The sequence below is a fragment of the Antechinus flavipes genome, chromosome 6, assembly GCF_016432865.1.
Source record: "Antechinus flavipes isolate AdamAnt ecotype Samford, QLD, Australia chromosome 6, AdamAnt_v2, whole genome shotgun sequence".
Classification (NCBI taxonomy): Eukaryota; Metazoa; Chordata; class Mammalia; order Dasyuromorphia; family Dasyuridae; genus Antechinus; species Antechinus flavipes.
The window spans coordinates 150261558-150273298 of record NC_067403.1 but is presented as its reverse complement, the minus strand read 5'-3'; positions in this window follow the sequence as shown (position 1 = coordinate 150273298).

The window sequence follows — 11741 nt, the reverse complement described above, 5'->3', positions numbered from 1 at the left end:
ATATCGACTCATATAAGTCTTCCTAAGTTTTTTTTGAAAGCATCCTAACTTGTCATTTCTTATAGTATCCCATCTCAATCACATACCACAACTTGTTCAGACTAGGCCTATTTTCTCAAATCCATTTTGCACATCAGCCATTCAACAAATATATTAAATGTCTAGTATGTATGAAGTACTTGGTATAGCAAGGGTATACTGATTAATATTTAACAATCCTCTGGAAATAAAAGATGCAAACAAGACAAACTTTTAAATTTAATATGTATAATTAATATTTTTGCTGTCATTTTCTTAAGTGAAAACACTTGAGAAAACAATAATTCAAACCCTGATTCATACTATTTGCCAACTTCTGAGGCAGCAATGCTCATATTGAAAATAGAAGGCTCTTCCCATTTGAGCTGACTCCAGCATGCCCTTGGCAGAAGTGTTTTGTGAAGCTGACTGATGTCCTCAGTTATACAAAACTGATGGGACTCTTGTAGACTCACCTGCTCCTAGGTAGTCTCAGATCCTAAAAGGGGCCTCAATATTGTCCCCTTGTTTAGTTCAGGGACAAGCCAATGTATTAGTCATTACTTTCACTCACCTTTGTTCTTGAGCTTGACATGAAGTGTTTGATACTCTCTGTTTCCCTAAGGCAGTTTGCAATCAGCATCTTATTTTTCCCTGAACCTTCCACTTAGAGAAACTTGGCTTTGCTGTGAAACACAACAAAATAAACCTTGTTCTATTCCTGGGCTCCTGGCTGCCACTTTTCTCAAAGCATTTCAGGGATGCAGTATTTTGCAATCTTGTTGCATCCCTGGAATGAGAGCTAAGGCACTCATATGATCCAAACCTAGAAGGGACCTTGGAAAGAATTTAATCCAACCACCTCATTTTATAGATGTGGAAAATGGGTGACTACTTCAGGGTCACACAGGCAAGGATCAAAGAACTGGAGTGGGAAGAAACTTTAAAGATAATCCAATCTGATCTTATTTTTAAGGATGGAGAAATTGAGACCCATTGAGGTTAATTAATTTGCCCAGGTCATACACATAAGTGGCAGAGAAGGGATTTGAACGCTGAATCCCTTGATTCTAAATCTGTCATTTTTAACCTACTACCTACTACCAAGTCTCCTCTCAACTCAGGACAACATTCTGGAAAATGGAGAACTATTTTGAAACTGTTGTGGAAATTTGGAGTCAGGAAGTTCAAATGCAACCTCAGAACTTATTACCTGTGTGACCCTGGGAAAGTCATCTTTTAATCTTGTTTGACTCAGTTTCTTCATCTGTAAAATGAACTGGAGAAGAAAATAATAGAAAACTACTGCAGTACCTTTGCCAAGAAAATCCTAAAAGGGGTTACAAAGTGTTAGATGCAAGTGAATAACATCATTAATATATCTAACATATATAGGACTGCTTGCCATCTAGGAGAGGGGGTGGAGGAAGGGAGGGGAAAAATCAGAACAGAAGTGAGTACAAGGGATAATGTTGTAAAAAAAAAATTACCCTGGCATGGATTCTGTCAATATAAAGTTATTATAAAATAAAATTAAAAAAAAAAAGACGATTAACTGTAGAATGAATGATAAATAAATAATTTTAATTTCTTATCTTAAAAAAAAAAAGATTTTTACATGTCCATTGGCACCTTAGTAGGAGAACAAACACTTAGAAATTCTTTTTTTAAAGTGATTGAGGCTGCGCCTAGAATGAGTCATTTGGCTAAAATACTGGGGAGGACAGAATATCGTTTAAGGAGTTATCCTTCAGCGCAGGCCTAAAACATAGTCATAGACCACTTTCAGTCCTCTTTTGTCTTTGTTCCTCCTCTTACTTCCCCATTATGTTCATTAACTTTTCCTTTCTTCCAGAGTTCTGAAAAGGGAGGGCAATTTTTTTTCCCTTCTCCACTCCAGGAACAACTAATCAATGATAACTTGTGGCAGAAACACATAGAATCACCAAACTACAATGGTAGAATTAGAAGGGATCCCAGAGACCATTTAATCGATTCCCTCTTCTCCCATTTTACAGATGAATTCCTGAGAAGTTGTTAGCTGCCTAAGGTCACAGGTCTAGTAAATAAGAGAACCAGAATTTGAACCCAACCACTATCTGGTAGGGTACTTGACAAGGTGGTTCACAAAAGGAATTCCGGGACATCCAGATTCTGACCATCTGCTTTTGCTTCCCCTTTCAGAAGGCAGCAGCCCAATGATAACATCCCAGCCGAAATATGTAGCAGAAATATTTACATGTTGATCCACATCGCCCAAAGAGGGATTTCATGTATAATGTTCTTGAACTCCCATCTCCTAAATAGAAGAGGAAGCATTTGGATGTGCTAAGAAATTTAAATCCAGAATCTAACCTTATAATCAGAGAAAGATTTGTTATGCAATACTAATTGCAATTTGGAGGCTTCCTTGAGAATTACTCTCAAATTTGAGAGTTTTTGAACCAAACCTTCAGGAGGAAAATAAAGCTTTTCTGAACAATATGTCTTTAGGAGAGAGGAGGAACAGTAAGGTTAAAGTCATGTCATGAGGGATGAGGAGTAGGTCTGGTGGGATGAATAAGACCCTAACAAAATGATTTCAACAAGGAAAGAGGTTAGCTGGAGAAGACCTGAATTTGTATACAATCTGGAAGCCATACCGGAGACAAGCAGAATCAAGTACTGATAAGATTATCTCAGGGCTTAAGTGGGCCTTTGGTTCTTAAATAGGCCTTTTGTCCCTTGTCAATTCCTTGTATTGACAAAATCTTTATGACTCCACAATTTACTGATTTCAATCAGAAAACCAAGTTGTGATGTCAATTGTCCTGTAACTCATGGCCCTTGCCCCCACAACTTCTTTAGGAATTTAGCCTACCTTATGGCATCTCTAGGAACTTGCTATCCCTTATGGCTTCTTTCTTCTTGTTACAGCTAACTCATTTTTAGAGTTGTTTTGCTTGTTAAACTTCATAATGACTAACTCTTTTGGGATGATAAATCTTTTTTAGTGTTAGCCACTCAATGGCTTATTACTTTTTGCTAAACTCTTTTTCTTTTTCTTTTTTTTAGGAATTTAGCCTGCCTTATGGAGACAAGGTTCATAAAGCCATGCCTTAATGGTGTCTTCCCCTGACTAACTGTGAGTTATGCTAGGGAATTTAATTCTCATCTTCCCCTCATTAATTGCTAAAATTCCTTTTTTTTTTCTTTTTTTTCTGAAAACCCAGAATTAGCCAGCTATTAGCACTATAACAAAATCATTGCCTCTTGATTTGGAGCTATATATGATTTACAATATACAATATATTTTTGGGATCCAATGCTCCATACCCCAATAGGTGGAGGCAAAATCCCATCATTTCATGGCCCATATGGGGAAAGCCAGGCTACACTCCAGAACTCCATTAGATCACATTCCCTTGCTATCTGTTATTCAATTAATAAACATTATTAAGCACCTAATTTATATTAGGTGCGGTACTAAACACTGGGAATAGAAAAAAAAATAGTTCCTACCCTCAAGTCGCTTATAACCTAATGAAGAAGACAACTAGCTAACAAATATACAAACTACATGAGGGATAAATGGTGGTGGTGGTGGGGAGATACTAGAATGAAGGGGTTGGGAAAGTCTTTCTATAGCGGATAGGATTTTAGTTGGCATTTAAAGGATGTTGGGGAAATTAATTCAAAGAGATGAGGAGGAATAGCATTCCAGATATGGGGAACAGCCAAAGAAAATGTGTAGGGTCAAGAATTGGAGTGTCTTGTTTGTAGCAAAGCAAGGGGACCAGTGTTGCTGATTTAAGATCACAAAGAATAAGATGGAAGAAGACTAGAAAGACAGGAGTGGCTTTTACAAGGAGTTATTTAGACAGATCAAGTTTAACTGGTGCCCATGTAACAGGCCCAATGTATTTCTCTTTGGAAGATGAAAGGGGTGTGGAAAATCCAAAACAGAGAATAATAATAATAATAAAGATTAAAAATTTTACATAATGCTTAATGTATGCCACACGTTGTGCTAAAACACTTTACAATTATTATGTCATTTGATCCTTACAACAACCCTGGGAGGTAGGTACTATTATTATCTCCTTTTTATAGATGAAGAAATGAAGTAAAGTGACTTGCTCAGAGTCACACAGCTAGTAAGCAAGTAAAGTCAAATTTTAATTCAGTTCTTCTCCACTTCAGGTTCAATTATTTTATTCACTAAGTGATCACTAGATCACTTTATAGAACTGGGAAGGATTGTGTAGAATCTTGTGTGAGGGTTAAGGATTCACCAAAATCTTGTAATATTGAAGGCAAATATAAAGCAAGAGCTTCAAGTGTTTTCTGTATCTGTTTAAAGGCCCCTTTTGTTTCTTCTACTTTTTTGTGAGGCAGAAAAACCAGCTGTCCTATAGGCAAAATACATTTATTACCTTGAGCGCATGTGGGCCACCATTATTCAATTTGTGGAAACCTAAATAGTAGTTATAATAATCTATTTTATAATACTTTTTTATATCTCTGAAAAGCAGGCTTTTTTAAAAAAAGCCCATTGTGTTTTCAATGGAGCTACTTCATTAAGCCTTTAAATCCAAATCACTTTCACTTTCTGTTGAATGGCCTTCAAAAGTTCTAGGTCAAGCCTCTACATGTTGTTGAGATATTGATGGTTTAGAATGAGTGTAAATAATATTGTTTTCTGTTCCAGCCAGAAACTCTATGGGCCTTACAGACCTATTTCTGAGATAGTAAATTGACACATCTTTTGTCTTAATTATTATCTAGCCCTTAGTCATTGAATGGATGTGGTCTCAAACAAAGACTCAGGAAAAAAACCTTAATTTTAAAAAATCAAGATCAGTCACTGCTTTCCAGACTGTGCTACCTTTGTCTTCCCTCTGGATTCATGTGACTCTGAAAGAGAAAGAAACTGGCAATTTTGCACAGTTCTAGCTCACTCAAATCCAACTCATTCACAAGTCAGGCCATCATGCTCATGATGTTCTCTTTGAGGAACAAAAGAAAAACAACAACAATAATATTTCCCATGGTAAATTCCAGTTAGAGGCAATGGGCCGAATAGATATTGATCTTTTAGGAGTACTCTTATATTTAACTTGAGTCTATGTGAGCCTGACTATTAAACAGTCTTGAGCCATAAGTACTTTTTGAAAACTAAGAGAAAGAGAAAAATGTACTTCCCCTATCCTGAAATAAAAAAGATCTGAGTTCAAATTCGATCCTAGACATTACTAGCTAGCTATGTGACCTACACCAGTCACTTAAGCTCTGTTTCAATTTCTTTAATTCTAAAATAAGAATAACAATAACACTTACCTCTCAGGTTGGGAAAATTAAATTAGATAATACTTGTTTAAAAAAAGACAGCACATAGTAGATGCTATACAAATGTTTGTTTATTCCTTCCTTTCCCTTCTCTATATGAGACAAAGCAAACTTGTCTTAATCTCAAATAAGTAGTTCCATCCCAAATGTCTTTCAATACTCATTACTGATATATGATCCATCACCAGAGTGGAATCACAAAAGTTTAGGGCTGTGTAAGGGACCTCACTGGTTAAACCAATAAAACAAACAACATTCTTTTTGCACTATATCTGACTTTCCTTAAAGATTTCCAATTAAGGGGAATTTGCTACTTCTTGGCTTCCTCCAATCTATTTTCAAATATCATTTTCATTATTAACCAGTTACATCAAGCCTACACTTGCCTCTCAGCCAACTTCTCCTTATTGCTTCTGGCCTTTTCTGTCTGGGACAAAGAAAGCAAATTTCTCTTCCACATGAGATCCCTTGACAATTCATGATCAGCTCTCACATCCCTCCCTTCCCCTCTCTTAATGGCATGGCTTTAACCCTTACCAATCATTCCCTAATTTTCTCCAAAACACATGAGAAAACACCTTTTCTCTCTTTAGATTTGAGTCATGGTCTTTGAAACTTGGGAATACTCTTAAAGAAACTTTCAAGGTTGGTACCTTGAGATTTTTCTTTGGCTACAAGATCAGATTCTGTGATGTGCTATCTTCACATACTTGGAGACAGCTATTTTGTACTCTTTGAGTCTTTTCCCAGCTAACCATCTCTGTTTCCTTCAACTGGCCCTCATCTGGCATGAGCCCAAAAGCCCTTTGCCATCTTGATTACCCTATTCTACATGCCCTCCACTTGTTGGCATCCTTCTAAACTATAACTCCTAGACATACACTAAGTTCAGTACTTCATATGTGGTCTAATGGGATAGAGTATAATATAGAGACTGACAATCAGTCCATCATAGAGTGCATGAATGAAGTTCTTACAGCTTGGTAGAGCTGCTTTAAGAACCATTTCCATGTTAGGATGAGGCATTGGAGCAATATTTCATTTTTTTTCCACCTTTGTATAGACATTTATACTGCCACATGTCTTTTTGGTCCCATTCTCCAGTTAAATGATCTAATTTATTTTTGGACATTTCTTGGTAAGTTGAGCCAAAGCTCTATACATCATTATCCTAACTCTACTCAATATCCCTAATGTGTTTCCTAAGCACAAAATTTATTCAAAACATCAATGTTGTTTTTCACATACTTAAAAACCATTGATTACAGTAAATGGGGAAATATTGAATTCTGTGGATAAATAACTTGTATATTTTCCAAGGATGTACACATAGATAATGAGCTTGACCTACACATTTCCAGAGCTAGCTGAGCATTTGGGAGGCTCCAAAGAAAAATGTGGGAGAGAAGAAGTATTAGACTGTATATCAAAACCAAGCCATTATTAGCCTCTAGAGCAAAGGCATCAGACATATAGCCCACACTTCCAAGTAGGGTCCTCACAAAATGTAACTGGTAAATATTTAACAAAATAAATTTGAAACTAAATCAATATGTGGTCCATAGGGATCCTAACCTATAGTTTAGTGGACCAATTTCTATTTGACTTTCACAGTCCTGACCTATAATATGCAAATATAATGCTAAATATATATATAACTTGATAGTTCTATTCATTTAAATTCTATAGTCATATTGCTGAAGATGATTTATGTTCATGAAAGGCAAATCTTTGGTCTCCTGACCAACAGCTACATGAAAATCTACAATGAGACTCTTTGACGGCTAACTTTGAGTTCTCTGGAAACCACAGGTATTTTCCTCAGTGCTAATGGAACAGACAATTGAACAGCATTAGATAGGAGAGAATGTTCTCACATGCAGGGAAACAACTTTTCCCTTTGAAAAACTTGATAAAAGAACAGAAAATGACTGACAGAATTAGAGCTTCCCAAATGTCATAGAAGTTATTTCAACTACAGGCTCTGACCTTCTGTTACTGAAGATTATGACTGTTTTTAGACAAGGACTGAACATAATTTAGCACAAACTGACTCATGGAGAAGTACTCCAGTAAAATACACACACACACAAACACACACATACACAGAATTCACTTTGAGCAGAAATTTTTGCTCTTCTTGCCATGAGGATTGTCAACCTTTTTTTTTTTTTTTTAAAATTCAGAAAGACAAAACATTTAGTTTGTTTTGTGGATTTATTCCTAAGTATGGTTATACATGGAAACATAGTTAGCACCAAGCTTGGCGTGGCCATAGACAACAGAAACAAAAATCATGGTGTAGATGAGATTGGGGGAGGAGGAAGAAGTAGAGGATGGGGGAGAGGGTTTTATCAGATCATCCCTGAGTTGGATTAATTTTCAGAACTGAGAAATGAATCAATCTAAACTGGTTTTATGTCATACACCAGCTTAAGGAATGCTCAGTTTTATCTCTTGCTCATCTGGTTGTGATTCCTGGGTCAGGGCAGTCTCTTCTGGACAGTAAGGAAGTTTGAGTAAATCAAGGTGATTAGAAAAGTCATTAAACATTCCATTTTCATAGGATCCTAATGATTTGAAAAACAACTATGGTCTCTGTTGCTTGACAAAGAGTTAAGTACTTCATTATAATTGGAAGACACTAAAAGATAGCTTTATGTAAAAAAAAATCCTTAAATTTGTATAATAATGACATGATGCAAGGTAGCACAGAGTAGTGGATAAAGAGTTAGACTGAGAGTTAGAAAGAGTTAGATTCAAATCATACTTTAGATATATAAATGTCCTTGACAAGGCATTATCTTGAACAAGTCACCTGAATTCTCAATGACACAGGCAATTCTCTACTACTGTAAATTTCAGAGAAGGTGCTAACCAGCTTTTGGCTCCTTCACTAGGAGCCCTTAACATTCGCCAAATCACGAGTTCAATTGAAATAAAATTAATATCTTAATTTCCAGATCCCGAAGCAAAGATTTTTAAAAAGTTCTTGCCATTTGCTGGTTTCGAAGTAAATTGCTTTGATCTGCAGAAAGGCCTTTCTTCAAAGTCCTGCTGGGGACAGTATTTCTTGGTGGCACATCTCATATTCTCTCCTCCTGGACATCTCTGCTGCCTGAATTTTCTGGCTTCCAAATCCCAACCAAAAATCCAGCTTCTACAGGCAAGCCTTTCCCATTCCCCTTTAAAATTCCAGTCCCTTCCCTTGTTCATTATTTCCAATTTATACTGGATATATTTTGTTCACATATAGTTGTTTGCATGTTACTCTCCCATTAGATGGTAAGCTCCTTTAAAGATAGAGGATGTCTTTTGTCTTTATATCTACAATGCTTGGTACAGGGCCTAACACATTGCTGCTGCTGTTGTTGAGTTGTTTCAGTCATGTCCAACTCTTAGTGATTCCATATGCGGTTTTCTTAGCAAAGATACTGGGATAGTTTGCCATTTCCTTCTTCAGCCCATTTTACAGATGAAGGACTGAGGCAAACAGGGTTAAGTGACTTGCTCAGAGTCACACAGTTAATAGTGAAGCTAGGATAGATAGAGGAAAAACTGGTTTTAAACCCAGTGCTCTATCTAGTGTGCCACCTAGCTGCCCATCTGGCACATAACAGACACCTAATAAACCTTTATTGACAGACTGACTGGAAGCCAAAAAGGGAGTTGGTGGAATCGACTGTATTATGTTTCCAATCATTTCATGGGCCATTGGGTCATCTTGATTTGTAGTGAATTTACAAATTAAAGCACTTAAAACCTGGAAAACAATTTTAGCTATTTAACTAGGTAGATAGCTCCGTACAATGGAAACAGTACTGACTTTGAAGTCAAAGGACATGGATTCCAAACCTACCTAATACTTGTTAGCTATGTGGCCTTGAGTAAAAACACTTAACCTATAGTAATTTAATGTCCAAGCATTTCTAACTTAGAAAGAAATGTTCATGCGCCCAGAGGGCTATAAAACTATACATACCCTTGGATCCGGCAGTCTCATTCCTGGGTCTGTATCCCAAAGAGATCATAAAAGAGGAGCATATGAGCAAGAAGGTTTGTGGCAGCCCTTTTTGGAGTGGCAAGGAACTGGCCATTGAGTGGGCAGTTGAAGAATGGCTAAGTTATAGTATATGAATGTAATAGAATGCTACTGTTCTGTAAGAAATGACCAGCAGGCTGATTTCAGAAAATCCTGGAAAGACTTACATGGAGTGATGCTGAGTGAAGTGAGCAGACCCAGGTATATAATGTTCTCATGGTTCTGCTCACTTCATTGTGAGCATTGTACACAGAAACAAGATTATGTAAGAATCAACTGGGATGGACTCAGCTCTTCTCAGCACTGTGGTGCTCCAAGACTTGGTGACCAATAGACGTAGGATGGAAAAAAAACAGAGAGAAAACTATGGAAACTGAATGTGCCCTGAAGCATAGTATTATCACTTATTGTTTGCTTGTTTGCTTTTTCTTTCTCATGAGTTTTTCCCTTTGTGGTTTGACTTTTCTTGTACAACATGATAAATATGGAAATACGTTTAAAAGTATTGTATGTATATAATATTAGATTGTTTGCTATCTTGGGGAGGGGGGAGATTAAGGAGGGAGAGAGAACAACTGGAACACAAAAATGAATATTGAAAACTATCTTTACTTGTATTTGGGAAAATAAAATACTATTTGAGAAAAGAAAAAAAAAAGATATGTTCATGCTGGCATATTTCCTCTTGAATATGTCTTTTTCTCCAAGAGGATTTGAGGTAACATTGAGAAAGGAAACAAGGAACAAGGAAAAGACCATAATATATTTAATTTTGGGATTCACATTCAAGACCAAATTCCTTCCTTAATCACTCCCCTCCTGGAGTAAGTAAAAGTACCTCTTTGCTCTGATCAATATCTTAAATTCTTTCTGAATGGAAAAGAGGACATGGATCTAGCAGGTCTATAGCCTAATCCAGTGGCTCTCAAACTTTTGTTTTCAGTATCTTTATCCTATTAAAAATTATTGAGGATCTCTCCAAAGAGTTTTTGTTTATCTGGATTATATTTATAGACATTTACCATATTGGAAATAAAAATTGTTTTTGAATTTGTAGACCCTCTAAGAGGGTTTCAGAAATCCCCAAGATTCTCTAGACCATACTTTGAGAACCACTGGCATTTCAGGAGATGGGGAAATCACATGGTTTTCCCAATACAAGAGGTACTATTTGTTTAAGGATTGGTTTTCACTCAAGCTATTTCCCTGAAAAAGTCAGTTTGTTCTTGATCTTTCCATACTTTCAAAGAGGGAAAGAACTGAAGAAATATTTCTTAATAATTCTAGAAATACTGAGAAATCGGCCTTTAATATGTTTCTACAAGAGGAAAAGGTAAGAGGTATCCTTCCTTTCTCTGAGCAACATCAGGAACAGGAGGTGAGGAAGAGAATTTTTTTTTCTTTCCTTTTTAAAATTTTATTTCATTTTAAATTTATGGAATAAAACAAGAATTTTTATAACAGTATAATTTTATAACAGTATAATTGCAAATCTATTATGTACAATTTGCTATTCCTTTTTAAAAGGAGTTGCCACACAATAATAAGATGATGATGCTAAGGGCCAAAACCAAAAGCAGCATCTCTTTCAGAGGCAGGAGCATCGGCAGGGACTGGATGAAGAGGTGACGCCAAGCATAGGGAAATGTTTCCCAGCTGTTCAGAAAACACCTTCAACCCAAACTATCCTATTTCCTTTTAAACTACTTCCTCAATGTGGCAAATGGCATTTTATATTCCTGATTCCTTTATATAAAGAGTTATTTCTCATTATGCAAATGTGTTTTTAATCTCATAGAGTGCAGAATGGGGAAGAACATCTTCTGAAGAACTTTTTTATTTCAATAGTTAGCATTTTTATAGTACATTAAGGTTTGCAAAATGCTTTACATTATGTTAGTTATTTGCTCTTCGAAACAATCCTGTGAGGTAGAAGTCATTAATATCCTCATTTTATAAATAAGGAAAATGAAGCTAATAGAGGTTGTGACAGCTCACAGTCATATAAGCTAATAAGATCTAAGGCAGGATTTGAACTCAAGTCTTCCTGCCATCCAAGTCTATTGCTCTATGTGATATGCCAGCTGACCATCACATTATTACACAAAAATTCACAGACGATATAAGCTAGGACTCTACTTTCTGGCTTAGTGGTCAAAGAAAATTCCTAGGGATTTCAGAATATAATTTTCTTACAACTTTTTTACATTTTATTACAACTTTCTCCTAAAAAAGAGAGAATTGATTGTGTGGATATGGTGCATTTCCTTCTTTGATGATCAATGGAACCCAATTATTATTGCCTTGACATTGGGGAAGTCCACCCCTGACTATGGATGTCTCCTTTTCAACC